The sequence below is a fragment of the Rattus rattus genome, chromosome 8 (assembly GCF_011064425.1).
Source record: "Rattus rattus isolate New Zealand chromosome 8, Rrattus_CSIRO_v1, whole genome shotgun sequence".
Lineage (NCBI taxonomy): Eukaryota > Metazoa > Chordata > Mammalia > Rodentia > Muridae > Rattus > Rattus rattus.
In genome coordinates, this window is record NC_046161.1 from 71,725,382 (window position 1) to 71,747,481 (window position 22,100).

The 22,100-nt window shown below is 46.4% G+C and overlaps 1 protein-coding gene across 1 annotated transcript in view; it reads right to left on the minus strand.

The window, feature by feature from the left end:
- The window catches only part of Lrrc1 (leucine rich repeat containing 1), a 118,338-nt gene that overhangs the window by 53,418 nt on the left and 42,820 nt on the right, over window positions 1-22,100 (minus strand). The gene's annotated exons all lie outside the window — the stretch shown is intronic.

Here is a 22,100-nt window from a genome sequence, read left to right on the forward strand (position 1 = left end):
CTGAGAGTCTGTTCTACCCCACACCAAAAGCAATGTGTAAGTTTAGTTTATGTGTTCCTATAAGAAATAAAGGAGTCACTGGACCCCAAAATTATCAAGGTAAAGCAGCTCCTGATGTCCATACCACCGATCCACCACCATTTTAGTGATGCCAAGGAATGAAGACGTTAGGCTGTGACCTTTTCCTTCTAAGCACGGGTTTCAGTTCTGTTTCCAGAACTCAGAGCCCTTCCTTTTGTGGAGGACTGTGGACAGCCTGCTTTGTCTGTCAGGACACATTTCACGTCAGTGAGTAATCAGCTGCTCACCGGCACTTGTTCTGTGTGACAAATGTGGAGACGGAGAGTAGCAGGCCTATTCAGAGACAGAGAAGCATCAAATAAATGGCCCGAGACCACTCCACTGACACCTGGAACAGCAGAGCTTTGGGTCAATCCCTCTGCAAGAAGACACAGAGGTCCCCCTGAAGATCTACAGAGCCACATGTGAGGCTCTCCAGACACCCTGCAGGGATTACAGATGACAGAGGAGTGTACGCAGAGAAATACAAAATACTGTCAGGTTGTTGTCAGAAATGGGGGTGGGTGAGGAGTGTGGAGGTCAGAGGAGGCAAGACTGAGTGAGCCCCCTGTTTTAAGGATGCTGCACAGATACCTGGAGAGCCACTGCGTAGAAAAGAAAGGAACTGAGGAATAGGTGGGGGGGTCAAGAGCCAAACGCATCGCTCAGAGTGCAGCCCGCACAGCAACAGAAGAGGGAAGAAGGGTATAGCTGTAAGCTAATTTCTAGAAACAAACTGTTGTCTTTAAAAGTGAGGTGAGGAGAGGCTCAACCACAAAGGCTGAGGAGCCCGAGGAAGAGAGAAAGGAGAAGAAGGTAAAGCGACAGCCAGACTCCAGTCTCCAAAGCGCGCTCACTCGTTAACTAAACAAGGAGAACGGGGAGACACGGCAAGGCTTTCTCATCCTGATGCTAAACGAGTGAAGGAAAGAATGACAGAGGACTGTTGTTTGAAATGATATCCAGGGCTGGCAGGCTACAATGTGTCTCTTACTAAATTATGGCAAGCATTTTTCTTACCAAAACAAGAGCTGACAAACCTATGTTGAATGTCAATAAAACAACAACAAATGACGACCCTGCTCATCCGGGCAGCGTGCATCCCACAGGCACGTGACCTAATTGTAATTTGGGGTGTTACTTTGAGTCAGTCTGTCTTACCTAAAGCTGGTTACATGAAGTAAGGGGTAGAACCTTCCACATATGGCCGGCACTAGTGACTTCTAACGTCACATTTCTCCTTAGAGACGGCAGCTCTAAGAAACTCGTCATTGTCATTGTCAAGCAGACGCAGGAATGGCTTTGGTGGCTTTGGCTCACCTGCTCCAGAGCTTTGCACAACCTATGGAGCCGAGTTTAGGCTTTCACTTACACATCAACAGTCCAATTCCCTAAAGCCAGCGCATCGGTGTAGACCTTACATCTCTAACTTTCCCTCAGCACCAATATCTAGCTAAGCATCTTGACTTTCACAGTAGTTCACTGGTCCGCAGTGCATCTAAACCTTCAGATTCCAAAGGCTTCCTTGAGTTCTACATGCAGTACTGTCCAGTTCCCAGGGCAGTGCACTGAGCTGTCTCCCAGCAGGAGGCAGGGTGTTCCCGGCTACTGCTCACTCTGATTTTCCCCTATGGTCTTCTTTCCACCTCCGCTTCCTATTGATCCTAGGTCCACATCGAAAAGCCAGAGAAAGGAAAGCAATTGCTGAGATGACCTATCTGAACCGTTCTGCTTTGCCATGACAGTCTCCCACTGCTGTCACTTTCTCATCAAGCCCCTCACTCATACAGCACCCCTCGGAGTCACCTCTCATCTCCAAGGCAACAGATGACAGTGCCCAGGGAGCAGGAGCCTTCAGTGGTAATTCTAGATCTACACTTGCTTCTCCACTCTTTCCTGTGACAGACACACAAGTACATCTTTATTAGTCCACAGAAATTAAACTGTTTCTAAAAAATTACACAGGTACACTGAATCTCCATGTCTGAGAATCTGGAGTAGTTTAAGTCTTCAATAAGCCCGACAACTGGAAAGAGAAAAAAAAAGGAGGGGTGTTGAAGAAGGTACCAAGGTTCAGAGGAAAGTCACTTCAGTATGTTTAGATTTTTTTTTTCTTTAATTCAATAATCTAAGTAGCAGAGAGAAACCCTTTCTCAGAAGGCAAAAGGAATGCAGCCACATAGCAAGGGCAGAGGGCAAGGACACCTATGTTAGAAACAGAAGAGGATGGTGGGAGCAGATGGCCTGGGAGAGCAGAAGGGAATGGTGGGTGCATGAGGAGTCTATCAACCGAGAGCAGCCTGCTGGGATGAGAACCTCCAAGCCACAGAGAAGCAGAGTGCTAAGATCCCAAGATCTGAAGGAAATGAGCACCACGGCATGAACTACTTCTGGGCAGAAGGTGAGAAGTGTTTACTTGGCAATGTAAGTGGAAGCAGGAGGGAGAGAAGGCTGTGATGGCCCAGAATGGGGCATCCTATTATACAAAATCCATGAATTAAACCTCGGCCAGAGACAGGATCCAACTCTACCAGGACCACGACAACCAGCAGCAAAGAGAGCAAGCATGTGCAGGAGACGCTGACAGGCTGTGCTGACATACTGAACACTGTGACTTTGGGGACAGCCAGTACATCACATTGATTCATTTAGAATTATTTACTACTAGAATAAAACAAGGTCCTTGTGTGCCAAACAGGCTGGCTGATTAAGACAGTTTGAATGTTGGGCTGCAGGCTGTCTGACTCAATCCTGTTTAAAAATATCTGGGATTGTCAAACAAGGCTAAATATGAATGCGCTCTCCCAGTCTCCCTTTTGCTGTCACAGCTGTTCTTCTGGTAATGAAAGGGAAAAGCTAAAAGCGGAGTTTCTTCAAATGTTTCCATTTATCACGCTATCCCAAGCACTGCAGACACCCAGGAGGCAGCCAGCCTTGTGCACAGAGCCCAGTTCCAGGTATTTATTCCAGTGAACAAGAAGGCTGACAGGCTTGGGCCTCACATGATGCAGGGAAGAAAGCAAGACAGACAAGGGCCCTTCATAAATGTTATTTTGTATAAGTCTTGGAACAAGTCATGCTACTTGCACTGAAAAAAAAAGTTCATGCTGGGTGTGGTGGCACGCCCTATACTCTCAGCTCCCAGAGGCTGGGACGGGAAACTCAGGAGGCCAAGGTCACCTCCAGCTACACAGTGAATTCAAGGCCAGCCTAGGACACATGGACGCTGTTTCAGAAAAGGTTCCAACCAAGACTGCTGGCAACAAACATCAAAACAATCATTACAGCTCAGTTTTTCCTTCCCCACAGAGTTGGCTTAATCATGTCTGCAGGTACAAGGTCTTGTTTCATAGACAATATTAAGTACTAGGTTTCATATAAAATAACAGAAAGGAAAGAAATACAGTCACTTGCCATTCATTTACTTCTCTCCTAAAACCAGTTATGTTTAAATATATAATACATATATGATTTTGATTATCAGTTATATATACTTCAAGAAAATATCAACTATCAAAAGTGAAATAGTGTTATTCATCAGAACCTTCCCTTTTCGTTTAAAATTACAGCTCTTTGGAATTATTCTGACTTAATACAGCTAAAATACTGTCTCTGGGACTTATATATCAAATCCTCTAGAAAATTCTAATGGATGTATATTTTGATCCAGAAAAATCTAACTCCACACCCCTACCTAAGGGGGGGTACCCTTAGACCATGAAGCAAAAATTCTCCCTCTGACTCATCCTTGAAGTGGCCCATTCCCCAGACCCCTGCAGGGGCCCACTCCCCACAGCCCTGCAGGGGCCCACTCCCCAGACCCCTGCAGGGGCCCACTCCCCACAGCCCTGCAGGGGCCCACTCCCCAGACCCCTGCAGGGGCCCACTCCCCACACCCCTGCAGCGGCCCTCTCCCCACATCCCTGCAGGGGCCCACTCCCCACACCCCTGCTGCGGCCCACTCCCCACACCCCTGCAGGGGCCCACTCCCCACACCCCTGCAGGGGCCCACTCCCCACAGCCCTGCTGCGGCCCACTCCTCTGACCAGTCTCACACTGCTATGGTCTCTTATAAAAGTGCCTCCTGCCCTTCCAGTTAGGTCACACCCTACCGAGCTGTGTTTGCCTGCCACACCACTATACACACTGACTGTCAGCTGAGAGACTCAATCACAGGCTAAATGAGTCACTCTTTGGATAACATACACAGAGTAGGTAAGAGTGCAGGGCCAAGAATGAACACAGCTCAATACAAGTGCAGGGAGAAGCCATTTGGCCTAGATAAACCAGCCAGGACACCATTCTCAACTGTTTCACTACTGGGTTTTTCCAAAGCACCCCTAATATAGTAATATAACCACTGCGTAGTCCAGCAGCAGGGATTTTCAGTTGTCTGGCACAGACGGGACAGCAGGTGAGGCAAGGACAGCTTGGGCTACAGAGTAAGACCCTGCAGGGGAGGGAGGGAGGGAAGGAGAAGATGGAGGGGAGGGGAGTCTTATAGAAACCTCTGAAAATACCAGGGCACTTACCTTTGCAGGTTATCAGCCCTAACATACCAATCTCTGGGGCCACCATGGCCCAAGAAGTCAAAAGGGCAGCCCAGGGTATCCCTAGGGCACTGCCTCAAACAAGCAAGCAAACAAAACAAAACCCTGCCTCGCTTGTACCTGAGACTTAGCTAGACTTAAATCACTACTGACTGAGGAGCTGGCCATTACCGTGGCACCTCACAGTATTCCTATACACACGTTACCTCCACAGCGAGGTCACTTCCTCCTATAGAGACAGAGTCAACTCCAAAAGCCTGTGCTGAAGGTCTGCTTAAACTGCGTGGGATGGAAGATCTCTGTTCTGTAGGTGGGTAGGGATGAGGAGAGACGGAGGATGGAGGTTGGAAGGTCAATCTCACACAGCCTCTTCTTCCTCAGAGGCTTCAGAGCTGGGCTGGCAGGCACTTGTGAGCTGCCCGACGTGAGTGCTGGGAATGGAGCTCAGGCCCTCCACAGGAGCTGTTCGTCCTTCACAATGGGGCCAGCTTTCCAAACCCTAAAATTAATTCTTTTAAGAAGTTCTCTACCTCCAATACACACTGACATTTTTTTCTAAAGTAATCCTTAAAAGATACAGAGGAAAATGGAGTACAAGAAAAGCACTCAAAAGAAATTCAAAACATGTTTACATTACTCAGAGGAATACTGTAAAAAGCTTTCAAATTACAAGTTGTCAACTGACAGATGAAAAGATACCCATAAGGGTGTTTGAGTTCCTTAAAGACACAACAGAGCTCAGGCACTGAAACTGGCACTGTCTCGGCAAGCATCCATCACACAACACTCGCTGGGCCCCTCGCCTCCCCCCACCTTATGTTGGCACTGGATGAATGTTATGAAATACATGCTGTAAAACTAGTGTTTTCTGTAATTTACACACACACAAAAACCAAGACTAAGAGCAAACCATGCAGCGTGGTCCAGCTAATCACACCTGGAGATGTGATGTTGTAGCTGGACTAACTCCCACACCCTCACAGCAATCTTCACAGGTACCACAGTCCAAGACCTGGTGGGGAGGCAGAAGGTGAGACCCTTGCTTTTCCTGAATGGTAATTGAATCTCTGTAACAGACATTTGAGTTCTGAACTGGGCAAAAATAATGTTCCGTACAAACTGATATCTCTTATCTGAAATGCCTGAAACCAAAAGTATTTCAGATTTTGGAATTTTCTGAATTTCAGACATGTACATAGATTTTGCTAGGTTTCTTAAGTTTCTTTTGCTGTAATAAAACCAAAACAATTGTCAGTGACTCAGGGAGAAAAGTTTATTTCACCTTCGTAGTTCCCATTAAGAAGGGAAGTCAAGGCAGGAACCTGGAGGTAGGAACTAAGGCAGAGGCCACAGAGGAGTGCTGCTTGCTGACTTCCTCCTCATGGCTTGCTCAGCCTGCTTTCCTACAGCACTCAGGACTACTTGCCCATGGGTGGTACCACCCGCAGTGAGCTAGGCCCTCCCACTTCAATTGTCAATCAAGAAAATGCACTCCGGGCTTGCCCACAGGCTGGTCTGGTGGGGACATTTTCTCAGTTAAGGTTCCCACATCCCAAATGTAAGTGATTCTCAACCTGTGGGTCATGACCCCCTGGGGGATATATCAGATACTTTACAATTCATAACAGTAGCAAGACTATAATTAGGAAGTAGCAATGAAATGATTTTATGGTTGGGGGAGGAGCCACGATAAAATGAAAAACTACATTTAAAGGTCACAGCACTAGAAGGTTGAGAACCACTGCTCTAGTTTGTGCCAAGTTGACATTAAATTATCAAGTACATCAGCTGAAAATCCCTACAGCCAAAATTCACTTGGGTACTCAATGTTTCAAATTTTAGAATATTTCAAATTTCAGATTTTCAAATTAGGGACATGTAATCGATCCTTATCAAACTACTACAGATTTAGATAAAGACCAGAAAGGTCAGACTGTAGCATCCTTTTGGCCCCAAAACTACTTTAGCATCCGGACCCAATCAAGAACTGCCCAGGTTCGGGTGACTAGCTCCCAATTTAAATTTAAAGTTCTTGGTCTTTAAATACAAACTTTAGTTATCTGGCTTCAGAAATTCTGACTTGGCTGAGATGGAAATAAGGGATTTTAGCAAAGATTCTATGTAGGTGGTCTCAGAGTACATCTGCAGAATCAACTGCTCCAGGAAAAGAAGACAAACCACAATCCAGACTTAACATTTCTAGAAAGAATCCTAGCTGGTATCACCACCCTTGAAACCAGCGCTCGCTTGCTCTGGCTGACAACTGCGAGGGACTTCTGAGTCACCATCCTTGGGGGTGTTTTCTTGTCTAACCCTTTCAAACCTGTAAGCAGGACTCTACTAAGACAGCTTGCCCATCCCTGAGAACACAGCATCGTGTCCTCTCCTGGTCATCAGTCTTCCTCTGCTGTGTGTGACCAGTCAGCGCCTGATGTGCAGGGTAGAAGTGAGTCTTGTCTCTCGATTCAACGTACAAGTCTTGGTGCCTTTATGACAACTTAGACTGTACTATAAATATCAGCTTACAATTGCACAGATGTGCAATCATCCTGTTTCCACACACTCTCTACCACTCACCTACCAGTTCCTCAACAGCTTAAACCTTTCTACAGCTTATACAGTGCAGGCTGCATACAGTTCAGAGACCCCTCCCCGTTCCTGGCATCCTCTACATAATAAGCAGGCCTATAATGGAAAAGGACAAACATGATGATCCCTGCTATGATCATCTCTGGGAACACAACTGAGGGGTCAAAAATGGTGGCACAAATGGCAAAGCTCAGGCTGTTCGCCTGGTCATTTGTCCAACCAGACCAGGAGTTGACATTTATGCTGGACCACATGGCAACACTTAAGAAGGAGTGATATTTGCCCACTATGATCTCAGCAGTCAGGACAGTCATAAATGAATTAAACAAAGCCAGGCATGGTGCATGCATGCACCTGTAGCCACAGCTATTTGGAGGGTTCGGAGGGGAGAGCCTCTTGAATGCAAGAGTCAAGCCAAGCCTGGGCAGTATCAGAAGATTTCTATGTTGGGAAAAGTAATAAATAAAATTAACCACATATAGTGGGATACTCGACAGACAACCTTATCACTGTGGAGGAAGTTTCCCCCATTGGCATTTTATAATGACCATGTTACTTTTCTAATTCTGAGGGAAAATCCCAAATGAAATAAACCTGCAAGCACTGTACGGTGAACGCAATGGAAAAGCTCAGATGAAAACACCTGTCTGGGACCCTCAACCCTCAACCCTCAACATGGACCAAAGGCCTAAAATGATCGTAGCCTGGTCCCCTTCACAGCCAGTGTGTAAGCTGCAGAAAGACAACACTGGGTGGTGGGTTACACACACTCCTTTCCTCCTGAGACTACCACACTGCAGCAGCAGCCATGCCTGTGCTCACATCATGTAACGCCCAGGCACATGCAGGATGCACAGAGTGCTGTGAAATTCCTCCATCTATTGTAGCTGTCCGGGACACACCCACCATTGTCAGCAACCCCATCCCTCTGCAAGGCTGACCCTCAGCGAACAGTAATCACTGCTGTTTCCTGGAGGAAATGGAGACAGCTAATGAGTCTCGAGTTCTCCTGTGATCTCTCAAACCGTGTGAACAGAGTACTTCAGCACTACATGGTCTAACTGCTCCCTTCGGCTATCACGGGGGCCTCCGCCAGACACAGTGGAAGGTTCAGTGCACACTTTCTACCCAGTCCCTGCCACTTTATACTCCATGCTGCCTGGGGTGCCCGACCCCTTAGCTTCCTCAGCTCCCACTTTTTTTTCTTAACTTCTTCCTTCCTGGTTTGCTTGTCTGGTCTCTTTTTCAGCAGCCCTTTAAAGACCAACCCAGGGTTCTGTCCTTCCACAGGCTATGTATAATGGGTTCATCTATGACATGACAACAGCCTAATCTGCAGAGTCAGCTTCCTCTCCACACTGCATCCCTGTGAACCACTGTTCTGTCACTCCCTGTCTGACCTTTCCTACAGTGGCCGTCAGCACTGCTAGCCAATCCTCCACTGAGTTCTTCCAGAGCCCAGCCCAAGTTCTCTCCCTTTACAAGGATGTCCTTCGTGCTCTTCTGCCCCTCCAGCACTTGCAGCTCCTCCCCAGAGCGATTTCATTCGTACTGGAACCTCGGATCTCAATAAAGATGGAGGATTCTCAGCCCTTCATCTCTTCCCCAAAAACGCCCTTTAAATCTCAGATCCTCAGATTCAGCTGCCACGAAACCTCTCCATTGACAAAGTCACCTCACCCTCGCATGCCCACAGACAGGAGTCATCCTTTCGAAGTCTCCCGTCTCCCAGGGTGATGGGTGAGGGGTCATCTCAGGAATAAACTGACCTCTGCCCCCACAACAGCACCCCACTTGCAAGCTTGCAGCTAGCTGCCCTCGGGTCTGGTGCATTTAGTCTGGTTTCCCTGGCCTCCTGCATCCAGCCTGTCCTTACATAACTTCAAGCCTCCTGCTAGGTCCAGCAGACCACTCCACTGCACCACCTTCACAGCTACCAAGAGCTTTCCGGAAGATGCTCCCGGCCTTCACCTTTCAGGTCTCATGGCTGTCTTCCTCTCATCAGCTCCAATAATGTAGCTCATTTTCCCCAAATTTCCATATTATCTCAAGCCTTCTCATCTAAATCCAATCACAGTTTCATGAGCACAGATGAGAATGTGTTTGTCTCCATCAACTACCTGTTCCCCAAAGCTGAACTGTCATCGTTCCCAGAAAGCTGTCCTCAGCCTTCCCTGCTTGACTAGCTCAAGAGCTGTTGTTCCTCTTTACCCCACTGCCCTTGGCTTGGTGACTAGAGAGCCTGCTCCTGACGGCTTTGCAACACCATTACATGAAAGTTGAAGGCAAAGTTAAATACTTCAAGGCGTCAACCAGTAGTGTGCATGGCCCTTTCGACAGGCACTCTGCAAACAGTACATGGTGGGTAAACAGAGAACCGGTTGCTTCATGGCACTTTAGAAAGTCACATGTTCATCCTTGGTCTGTTCCTGTCCACATGTCCACATATGTCTTTGAATGAGCGTGGCTCCCCGAGAGGTTCCGGCAAGCGTGGGATCAGCAACCAACAGACTTCAATGCTGGAAGCTCAGCTTTGTCCACCCAGCCTGGCCGGAGCTTACATTATCCTCTGCTAGAACCTCTCCTGTGTGTGAGCTACAGCACGCCAGGCTCAGCTTTCGCATCTAGAGCTTTCCCGTTGGTGCTAAAGTTACAGGTCTGTTCATATTTTCTCCAGAAATGTAAAATATAGCTGAGTTACCCAGATTAATCTGTGTTAACCCATGTTGTCACCAGAAACCCTCGAGGCATATATTAAGTAAATAAAAGCAGTATATGTACACCTATTGATAAATGATGTCAACTTTGTGAAACAAGTAATAAAGTGGGAAATATGAAAATACTAATGATAATTATTTCTATCTAAAAACTATAAGTTTAATTCTGAGGAAGCAGAACTGTAATTTTAGAACTAGAACACCTAGGCCCATACTACATCCAAACCACACAACTGGAGTCAGCGTTCAGCCCAACTCAGCCTTAGCATCTCTAGAGGGAAGACTGAGCTGAGGCCAGGGGGATGTTCTGAGGATGAATGAGAAAATGCATATGAAGGACGCCGCCTCATTCTGGTACACAATTAACAGCGGTAAACCTGTCAACAAGAAAGATTCACACGGCCGTCTTTTCATTACAGAGCTGGCTCTTTACGTCTGTTGCTATTCTCCTTCGTACTCTTAAAAAGCGGAAACTAAAACAGCAGTGACCCTCACAGCTCACTGTGCTGACCTCCTCAGGGAGGGGCTGCTCTTGTCCCTTTAGGGGTAAGGAGCAAGGGAGCCTGTGGACTCTCACAGATGCCACCGGCGAGATGAGCTGTGGCAATGAACTCAGAGCCCAGGAAGTTTACGGCAGCCAAGCGGCACTGACAGCTGATGCCATCCTGACCTCTCACCACCCAGCATCTACGTCAGGAATCCCAACTTTCCCAGCAGTGCTCAGGGAACAACCACACCCTTGGAAAAGAGCGTGGGGTGAGCTAGTCAGCAGCCACCAGAGCTCACAAAGTCAGAGGGGAAAGCCACACCTGCCTCTGAGGGACACTCACTGCTCTCTAATGGCTTTGTTTTTTCCTCTAAAGGTACAAACGTGTGTGTTCTGCGCTCCCTCTTGGATCCTAGAAATGAACCCATCTCTTACCACAGAGCAGCACACTACCTCAGAACTATTGTGTTGTGTCTTTCTTCACTGGATGACAGCCTCAAGATAGTCACAAGCAACATGGTGTCATCTAGTGTTGGTGTCCCTAATAGCCAAAGTGACTGAGTTAAGGGGAGCCTTTGGGAAGAGAACAAGTTATGAAGAGAGTTTATTCCTTATAAAAGAGGCAACAGCCAGCTCCCTTATTCGGCTGCCAAGGGACACAGCAGGAAATGGCATCCTCAAAGCAGACAGCGGCATATCCTCACTGATACAGCAGCAGGAGATGGCACCCTCAAAGCAGACAGCGGCATATGCTCACTGATACAGCAGCAGGAGATGGCACCCTCAAAGCAGACAGCGGCATATCCTCACTGATACAGCAGCTGCTCCACTCCCGGTCCTCTCAGCCCCTGAATCACAAACACGAAGCTTCCCCCTGAGTGGAAACTGCTCAGTGTAAGGCTATTTGTTCCTGAACAAACTAAGAAACTACCTTCTGGAAAACCAAAAAGGAAAACTGTTTCTGTCTTCAACTCAGAGGTTGACAACCAGAAATTGACAACCTCTCATCTCTAAAAATGTGGAATAAACTATCAGCCCTGGCTTTACTATCTTCAATCACAAAACAATGAAGAGCGTCACTCTCTCATGGTGCCATGTCTCAGTTCCACCACTAATGAGGAGAAATTTGGGGCCTGTGATAACATCTTCAAACCTCAGTTTCCTTACCCACCCTGAGACAGTGGTACCCACAAGTCACAGGACGGAGGCGAAGGTAAGATACAAGGGGCAAGCCTGTGACGGGATTTGTTATATCTGTCACTCCTGCAGCTGCATCGAGGCTGGATCCTCAGCAAACTCCTGGATTCTGACCCTCGGCGCTAACTCAGATTTTCATGTCCAAAGGAAAGTGGGCAGGATTAACTGTAGACTCACTGCTGTGGCCCTTCATAGGCTGCCCTAAGCGCTACATGCAGCCTCTTCATTAATCTAAGCCTAAAGTCTTCACTTCACGGATGAAGCAAACTAGGACCTAGAAAGGCCAAACGAATCTGTTAAGTAACTATCACTGGCTCCGAATCCTTTAATGACCTTGTGTTGCTTAAAGCGAGTGCTTCAAGGATTCCCCAAAGTAAAACACCAACTTTTAACCTCCAACTTAACGTTAAGTTTCAGGTTTCAGGTTAGAAATCACACTCATTAGCATAATGCTGTGTACTAGTGATCCTGACCTATCTCTGGATGTGTGTCCTTTCTACAGATCTGTTCTCTTCTGGGGTTCATGGGCATTTCCTACAAATGAGGGGCTCACTGCTGGAAGGCAGTAACGTTACCACAGGATCATAAGGCTGTGCCCATTTGCAAGAGTGAGTGCTAGGTGTGAGGAAGTGTATGCATTAACCCGACCGCAGCACAGTGTGACAAATTAAACTTTGAGTGAGTCTGTGAGGATGCTTCCAGGTGAGATAAACATTTAAACAGACACAGTTGACGAAGCCAACCATACTCCCCAACTTCAGAGTCAGACAGGAATTTTAGCAGGGCATTTCCTGAAACTCCAGTTTCCCGAGGGAGGACAGCATGGATTTCTCAGTGTTCCAGACTGTGTGAGGTGGTCCCCGTGCACTGCCTCCCCCTCTTCTTCCTGGTGTTCTTTCTCCGGCACAAAATGATACTATTTCAGCAAGTTAAACACAAGGTTTGCAGATGATCTTGTGCTAAACCAGGAGCCAGAGTTCCCTCTTTTTTTTCTAGCTGTCTGTCCTTTCCCAGCTCCTTTCAGCCAAGAAGTCTAAACATGTCTCCCATGAAGACCTTGGCGACCTTGGATGACAGCAGGATACCACATGGGGAAGCCTAGATCTATGAAGCTATATGGTGCAGAAGCCCTGGGCATCTACCCCCTCTCAATGTCCTTCGCATGCTGCACTATTCATTCAGCAATAATAAAATTGCCCCATTTTGTTGAAACACCAAGGTTCTGTAAGAGTCCATAGCAATGAGTGAGAACTAACTACTTTAACCTGGCCAAGTCCCCGGTAGCACACCAATCAACTATTGTCTGTGTAATTTTAGATCTTATCTATACTATTCCCATGACCTTATGGATACTGAAATTGTCAGTGGGGAGCTAACAGGTAAGCACTGATATATTTCCACTTTAATGCTGTCACTATAAATCTGCCACAATATTGCAAATATGTTTATAATAAACATGTGACAGACACGCTGAGAAAGCCACTTGCTCACAGCCCAGTTCAAGACTGCCTGGACCACATGAGACCTGCTCAAAGCAAACCAAGAAAGAAAACCAGCAATTCTGCAACTAAGCTGTAAGAATTGTTAAAGCAAATATTGATTTACAATAAAAAAGAAAAATGGAGTTCAAAAGAGTAAGTAAATTTAAAAAATTATTAAAGCCCACCAGATTCAACATAACAGCTTTTCCCATTCTGTGTACTCACATACTGACATATCACTGACTTCAGTTACTAAAAGCTTAGGTAACCGTACAACCGTACACACCGTACGACAGTCATTTATGTATAGTTTTATCTGTACTACCTGTGGATTTTCCTCTTTAAGTGGCAGGTGGACTCAACATAGAACCTTGTACTTTAAATATTCAATAAAAAAAATAAGGGGGTAAGGAGATGAATCAGTCAGAAAAGTCCTTGCCATGGAAGCCTGAAGTTATGAATTCAAAGCACCAGCACTTAGGCTTTTAAAAAGAAAGGAAAGGAAAGCCAGGCATAGAGACACACCCTTTATAAACCTAGTGCTGGGGAGGCAGAGCCAAGAGAATCTCTGGGGATTACTATCCATTTAGTATAGCCTAATTCGTGAGCATCTGCATCAGCGAGGAACCCTGCCTCCGAACACAAATGGAGAGCAGCAGAGGGAGCTATCGGCCAGGAACCTCTACACACGCACACATCCACATGCAAACACACCCTGCCCCCACAAACACTTATAAACAAAGTCCAGGGCCATAGTCAACCAAAAGCATTTTTAATGGACCATAGTCTATAGCTGCTTTGTCTTCAGAAGGGACCCGTGGTCACTTGCATCACTGGCTTTGTGCAGTGGTGTTAACTAGACTGAAAGCACACCACTAACTGAAATCAGACCATCACTACACATAACCACCAAGTCACAGTTCTAAGTAATGCTTCTCATTCCCAGACTCTTTCCCTAAGGTCCTCTTCCCTTTCCCGGAGTTGTCTTTTCTAGCTTGACATGCTATGTAACGGTGAAAACACGAGGCTTAGATAAGTTGATATCTATCTATATTCTCAGTAGGTGGACTATTTAGGAAGGATTAGGAGGTGTGGCCTTGCTGGAGGAGGTATGCCACTGAGGGTGGGCTTCGATGTTTCAAAACCCCATGGCAGGCCCAGTGTCTGTCGGCCACCTGTGAGTCAGGGTGCAAGCTCTTGGACACTGTTACAGCACTGTGCCTGCCTGCCGCCCTACCATGATGGTCATGGACTCACCCTGGGAAACTAAGCAAGCCCCCATTAAATGTCTTCTCTCCCTCTCTCTCTCTCTCTCTCTCTCTCTCTCTCTCTCTCTCTCTCTCTCTCTCTCTCTCTCTTTCTCTGTCTCTCTCTGTCTCTGTCTCTGTCTCTCTGTCTCTCCCACTCCCCGGGTGTAGGTTCAAATTGATTTACTTATTGGCATTCTTGTCTGATTTAACTGAATATTATCTCCCTTCCCAGTTTCTCCTCTGGAAACATCCTATCCTGTCCTCCCTCTCACCACCCTGGCATTCCCCTACTGGGGCATCGAGCCTTCACAGGACCTAGGACCTCTACTCACACTGATGCCTGACAAGGCCATCCTCTGCTACATAGCTGATGGTGCCATGGGTCCCTCCAAGTGTACTCATTGGTTGGTGGTTTAGTCCCTGGGAGCTCTGGTGGGGTCTGGTTGGTTGACATTGTTGTTCTTCCTATAGGGTTGCAAACCCCTTCAGTTCCTTCGGTCCCTTCTCTAATTCCTCCTCAATGGACCCTGTTCTCAGTCCAATGGTTGACTGAGAGCATCTTTCTCTGTATTTGTCAGACTCTGGCAGAGCCTCTCAGGAGACAGCTATATCAGGCTCCTGTCAGCATGCACTTCTTGGCATCAGCAATATTGTCTGGGTTTGGTGTCTGTATATCGGATGGATCCCCAGATGGGACAGTCTGAATGGTCATTCCTTCAGTTTCTACTCCACCCTTGAGTCTCCCTATTTCCTCCCTGAATATTTTGTTCCCCTTTCTAAGAAGGAATGAAGCATCCATGCTTTGGTCTTCCTTCTTCTTGAGCTTCACATGATCTGTGAATTGTATCTTGGGGAATCCAAGCAGTTGGACTAATATCCACTTATCAGTGAGTGCATACCATGTGTGTCCTTTTGTGACTGGGTTACCTCACTCAGGATGATATTTCTAACTCCATCCAATTGCCTAAGAATTTCATGTAGTCACTGCTTTTAGTAGCTCAATTGTGTAGATGTACAATTTTCTGTATCCATTCCTCTGTTGTAGGACATTTGGGTTCTTTCCAGCTTCTGGCTATTATAAATCAGGCTGCTATGAGCATAGTGGAGCATGTGTCCTTGTTATATTTTTGGAGCATCTTTTGGGTATATGCCCAGGAGTGGTATAGCTGGTTCCTCAGGTAGTTCAATGTCCAATTTTATGAGGAACCTCCAGACTGAATGCAGATTCCAGCTTGCAATCCCACCAACAATGGAGGAGTCTTCCTCTTTCTCCACATCCTCACCAGCATCTGCTGTCACCTGAGTTTTTTATCTTAGTCATTCTGACTGGTATGAGGTGGAATCTCAGGGTTATTTTGATTTGCATTTCCCTGATGACTAAGGATGTTGAACATTTCTTTAGGTGCTTCTCAGCCATTCAATATTCCTCAGTTGAGAATTCTTTGTTTAGCTCTGTATCCCATTTTTTAATAGGGTTATTTGATTCTCTGGAGTCTAACTTCTTAAGTTCTTTGTATATATTAGATATTAGCCCTCTATCAGATATAAGATTGGTAAAGATCTTTTCCCAATCTGTTAGCTGCCATTTTGTCCTAATGATAGTGTCCTTTGGCTTACAGAAGCTTTGCAATTTCATGCGGTCCCATCTGTTGATTCTTGATCTTAGAGAATGAGCGTTGGTGTTCTGTTCAGGAAATGTTTCCTGTACCCATGCATTTGAGGCTCTTCCCACTTTCTCTTCTACTAGTTTGAGTGTATCTGGTTTTAGGTGGAGGCCTTGATCCACTTGGACTTGAGCTTTGTACAAGGAGATAAGAATGGGTGAATTTACATTCTTCTACGTGCTGACCTCCAGTTGAACCAGCACCATTTGTTGAAAAGGCTATCTCCCCCCCCCCACTGGATGATTTAACTCCTTTGTCAAAGATCAAATGACCATAGATGTGTGGGTTCATTTCTGGGTCTTCAATTCTATTCCATTGATCACCTGCCTATCTCTGTACCAATATCACACAATTTTTCGTCACTATTGCTCTGTAACACAGTTTGAGCTTTTTTTTTTTTTTTTATTATTATTAACTTGAGTATTTCTTATATACATTTAGTGTTATTCCCTTTCCGGTTTCGGCAAACATCCTTCCTCCCCCTTCCTTATGGGTGTTCCCTCCCCACCTCCCCCATTGCCGACCTCCCCCGACAGTCTAGTTCACTGGGGTTCAGTCTTAGCAGGACCCAGGGCTTCCCCTTCCACTGGTGCTCTTACTAGGATATTCATTGCTACCTATGAGGTCAGAGTCCAGGGTCAGTCCATATAGTCTTTAGGTAGTGGCTTTAGTCCTGGAAGCTCTGGTTGCTTGGCATTGTTGTGCATGTGGGTCTCAAGCCCCTTCAAGCTCTTCCAGTTCTTTCTCTGATTCCTTCAACGGGGTCCCGTTCTCAGTTCAGTGGTTTGCTGCTGGCATTCGCCTCTGTATTTGCTGTATTCTGGCTGTGTCTCTCAGGATCGATCTACATCCGGCTCCTGTCGGTCTGCACTTCTTTGCTTCATCCATCTTGTCTAATTGGGTGGCTGTATATGTATGGGCCACATGTGGGGCAGGCTCTGAATGGGTGTTCCTTCAGTCTCTGTTTTAATCTTTGCCTCTCTCTTCCCTGCCAAGGGTATTCTTGTTCCCCTTTTAAAGAAGGAGTGAAGCATTCACATTTTGATCATCCGTCTTGAGTTTCATTTGTTCTAGGCATTTAGGGTAATTCAAGCATTTGGGCTAATAGCCACTTATCAGTGAGTGCATACCATGTATGTCTTTCTGTGATTGGGTTACCTCACTCAGGATGATATTTTCCAGTTCCAACCATTTGCCTACGAATTTCATAAAGTCATTGTTTTTGATAGCTGAGTAATATTCCATTGTGTAGATGTACCACATTTTCTGTATCCATTCCTCGGTTGAAGGGCATCTGGGTTCTTTCCAGCTTCTGGCTATTATAAATAAGGCTGCGATGAACATAGTGGAGCACGTGTCTTTTTTATATGTTGGGGCATCTTTTGGGTATATGCCCAATAGAGGTATAGCTGGATCCTCAGGCAGTTCAATGTCCAATTTTCTGAGGAACCTCCAGACTGATTTCCAGAATGGTTGTACCAGTCTGCAACCCCACCAACAATGGAGGAGTGTTCCTCTTTCTCCGCATCCTCGCCAGCATTTGCTGTCACCTGAGCTTTTATAAGTTGTCTTGATCGTGGTGTCTCCTCACAGTGACTAAGCACTTTGCTTCTTGCAAGTAGAAAGCAACCCTACTTTTCTGTATTAACTCACAGGAAGGTACATACCGAGGCAGAAAAGGCACATGAGAGGAAGCAGACATTTCTGTAACTCAAAGGACAGGCTCTAGGCTGAGTGCTGTCTAGCCGCCCTTCATGAAAAGCAAGTCTAGCTGTGTGTTTCCTTTTGCCGATATCTCTTATGGTCACTGGTAGCCATGACAAGGAAACTCTCCTGGTCCAGCCACCATGCAATGTGCTAAGCACAGTGTTTATCTTGGGCCTAAGTCCGACAGCCAGAGAGAAAAGAGCAATGGCTTCAGTACAGTCTGTAGCAAGTGTGTGTGGGTAAAAACTGACTCGTGCAGCACTTCTGGTGTGGATGCATGTACTTAATCACAAATAAAACAAATGAGAACAGTGTGCAACTGAGGAGAAGGACAGACAGACAGACACTTTAGACTTGTAGACTTGTGCTGCCAGAGAGATCTTTTCTCAGGACAGACTCCAACGCAGGCACAAGATCACTTCAGCAGGTCTCCAGCCTGGTAATAAGTTACACCAAGGAAGCCAAAAGCTGCAAACCACAGGCACTGCCCGGCACCCCCTGCTTGGACGGAAGGAACTTCCCTAAGCATTGAAGTGAGGTCCAAGCCCCAGAACAGATGAGAAGACTGGCTCTGGTGCAGGGAGGGCAGCCATGGTGTCATTACGTAATACTGAAAAGACCCTACGGCTAAGTTCTGGTTAACTCAGGTTTGCTAACTTCCAGTCACAAAGCAGGATTTTCCTTATGAGAGAAGCAGGCCGAGCCTCTTTGGCTCAGTATGCAATACTAACCAGCATCTGCCCGCTGGCCATCCTCGGCTTCCACTGCAACCCTCCTGTGCTCTTTAGTATTCTTTTAAATTGCCCTTTTAATCTCAATAATTATTTCCCAAAAGAGCATAGTGCTTTAGATTACAAAAACAAAGCCACTTTCACCGTCAGAAATGAATATTAAATAGGATATAGTGTTATAAGGTCTTACACATAGCAACTCATGGATAAAACTGGAAAACGGATAGTGTGTCACTGTGATTCAATAGTAAGTGTCAGAGGTTTTCACTTCTACCAATAACAACCTCTAGCAAGGCCAGCAGTCTAGGCCTCATACTTTGGGGAAAAACTAAATTAAAAGGGGAATGAAATGCAATGGCTGAAGCCAAATTACAGTGTCAACTACAAAACTCAATCTACTAACACTGGGGCTGATGCATGATGCATTAGGAAAGTCTGCCCCGGATCCTTGGATATCAGATAATATAATGGGTCAATTATATGACCAGGGGCCATCTCCCTAGGACACCCAAGAACAGGTGGGCACAGGAAACAGACATTAAGTTCCAGCATCAAACTACAGGCACTGAACTATAGAAATTGCCTTACACTTGAACTGTATGAAATAAGTCTGTACAGTTTTATATAAGATTTTAATCCCATACCCAGATATCAACTCCATATACTATAGTCCACCCACCCTTTAATCCATGTTCAAGGAAAACATGTAGTATCTTTTTCTCTTGATATATTCTGGTCCCTTCCTATCTGACATGAAACTTGGTGCTCACGTGTTTCAGACAAGAAGTAAGGCCTCATTCCATCCCATCACAGCCCAGCAGACTCAAGAGCCAATCCAAAGCAGTTCTGGCACTGAAGACAGAGCCAGGACTCTGGCCCAAGGTCCTTGGCAGTAATTCTGGGAGTAGCCTCTACTCCATATCCCCACCAAAAGGAGGGTGACCAGCCTCACAGCCTAGCATTGCCATAAGCATCGCCCTCACCTCATAATGCTTTGAAAAAAATCTACACTTTCTTAGAAAGAAACACAAAACTTCTCTCTTATCTTTCATTTAAGCAAGGAAAGAGAATCCAAGTGAATGTGAACTTAAGTCAACTCTAGCATATTTTTCTGAGCCAGGAATATCTTTTTACCCATCTTACAAGCAGAGGTGCAGGACTGTCTGAGGCACAGAGAAGTTAGGCTCACAATCATGTAAGACTCCTAAAGGAAGTCTATAGTAAGTCTGAGTGCGGACTTCTAAAATATTGCTACTGTCTGTTTAGTAGACTGGCAGGGTTAGCAGCCCCTGGGGGTGGTGAGCAGCCCCTGGCAGGGTTAGCAGCCCCTGGGGGGGGGTGAGTAAGCAGCCCCTGGCAGGGTTAGCAGCTCATGGCAGGGTTAAAAGCCCTTGGGAACCAAGGCACAAGTCTCGAGGCCACTTCAGACCCACTACCCCAGAATCTTCAATTTAACAAAACTGTCAGGTTGTCACTGCATGTTCAAGTTCAACACTCAGTAATCCAATAGCTGTGTAGCCTGGCACCCACACCTTGTCTTCTTCCTTCATGGTCAAAGCACTGCTTTTTAGAAACACAGGAACTATCATTCCATTGAAAGCCCTCAAGAAGCGGCCAGCCCTGGTGGGCAGGGAATTAAAGACAATCAGCTTCTGTCTGCAGCAGGCAGCTCCAATTAGTGCAAGAGAAAAGCAGAGACTAGACAGACCTCAGACAGCAGCCCCAGACCCTCAGTGCCCAAAAGTGTACAGAGTAGGTTCTCACACCGCCTCTAACAGGCTTTGTGACCTTTATTTACCTACTCGGTTGCCTTGGAAATCATATTGATGCCATTTTATCTGCCAAAAAAAATAACTGTAAATAAAAGGAAAAGGGAGAGGAAGCACATTGAGGCCTGCCCATGTGGAAATGGCCTACAACCCTGTCCCTGTATAAAGTAGTGGCCTTGTTCTGCTCTGTCACTCTGACCAGGCTTTTCCCTTTACCCACCCACGCCCCATGCTTCATTCCTCCTACATGCATGGGGGTTCTTGCCCCTATCTCATGTACCTGTCTCCCCGCCCCAAATTACCACATCTCTAGCAAGCCCGATCATGAAAGCAAGGCTCTTCCGGGACAGCATTTTTAAACAGCCTCAGGGAACTTGAAAAAAAATTGCCGGGTCCTTCATAAAGCCCCAAGACTTACAAAAGGCATGACTTGGATTCGAAATTTCTAAGGTTCAGAGTATCCCCAGGGCAGAAAATGTTATGCCCTGTCACGGACTTCAGGCATGGTTAGCTTCGTGTCAATACATAGGGGTTAGAAATGACAAATGGAAGAAGCATGTAGCGCTCCCTCCTAGCTACAAGTGCTGCCCTGAGAACTGTGGAGCCAGGAAGCAACCAGCTCTACGGACCTTCCGGGGCTTTCCATCACAGCGAACACAGAAGCTTGCTCCTTCTTCTTCCAGTACTTCCCAGCCCCTATTAATTTCTCCTTTCTAATTCCAATTTCAAAGATGCGTTTTATTTCCTCAGACTTTGTGATTTCAGTTTCCAGTTGTTTGCTGCTTCTGTATAAAACTAACAGGCAGCTTTATAACTGTTTTAGTAACTCGGGTTACTGCTAAGACAGGAAGTCATTTCTACCTCACAGGCACTTCCTAGGTACACTCCCGGACAGGCCAGGTCCCCCTTTCAACTCCAGTGCAGACAAAGTCTGCTCAGGACCAGAAATCCTCCGGGAGGGAGGAGTCACTTCTGTGACGTGCTCTCACCTCTCAGGGTAGCCATCTTGCAGCTTGTACCTGATAGTTGGTATAAAAGGGTAAGCTTGGAGAACTACTCTTCCCTTAGCAAGGAGTCACTGATAAATGGATACCACATCAGGGACAGAAGCAGAAAAGTACACAGATGTGGGCCATAAAAGTTGCGTGTTGGGGGAATACCACAAGGTGGCCCCGAGGGGGTGGGCCAGTGGAGAGGGAAGGACACAGCACCTAGGAAGAAGGAGTAAGACAGAGGCTATGAACCCCGAGTGGTATCAACTGCTGGAACGTCCACTCTGCTCCCAGCCTATCTTTTGTTCTGTGATCCATAAGCCAGTTTTTTTTTTTTTTTGGTTCTTTTTTTCGGAGCTGGGGACCGAACCCAGGGCCTTGCGCTTCCTAGGTAAGCGCTCTACCACTGAGCTAAATCCCCAGCCCCCATAAGCCAGTTTAAAGCAGGACTTTTTCCCCCCAATACTTTCAAAGTCAGGAATAGTTTTCATGAAAGATAAAAGTTTCTGTGTCAATAAAACAGCACAGCCGATAGGCACCTCCCAACTTACAGAATGGAAAGTGAGAGCCATGTAAGCGGTGTTTAAATAAAAAGGGAGGGATCTTCCTCTTCACTACTGTAACAGTGATCCGCTTCCAGGTATGTTCTCGGAACCGCAGTGTCTGCAACTCACGGGTTGTTTTTATTTTTTCCAGAAAACGAAACAAAACAGATGTGTCATGTCAGAGACATGAAAGGGCTCTTCTTCACAGAGCTAATGCTAGCTGTATGGGCCCATCCTGAGGAGTCCCAAGGGTCCTTGTGAGACCGAATCTCACCCCTAGAGAGGACCACAGCAGGAGCTGCGGTTCCCCTCACTCTGCAGTAAGCAGCAGGCGGGCAGGGGACTGAAAAGGATGCACAGA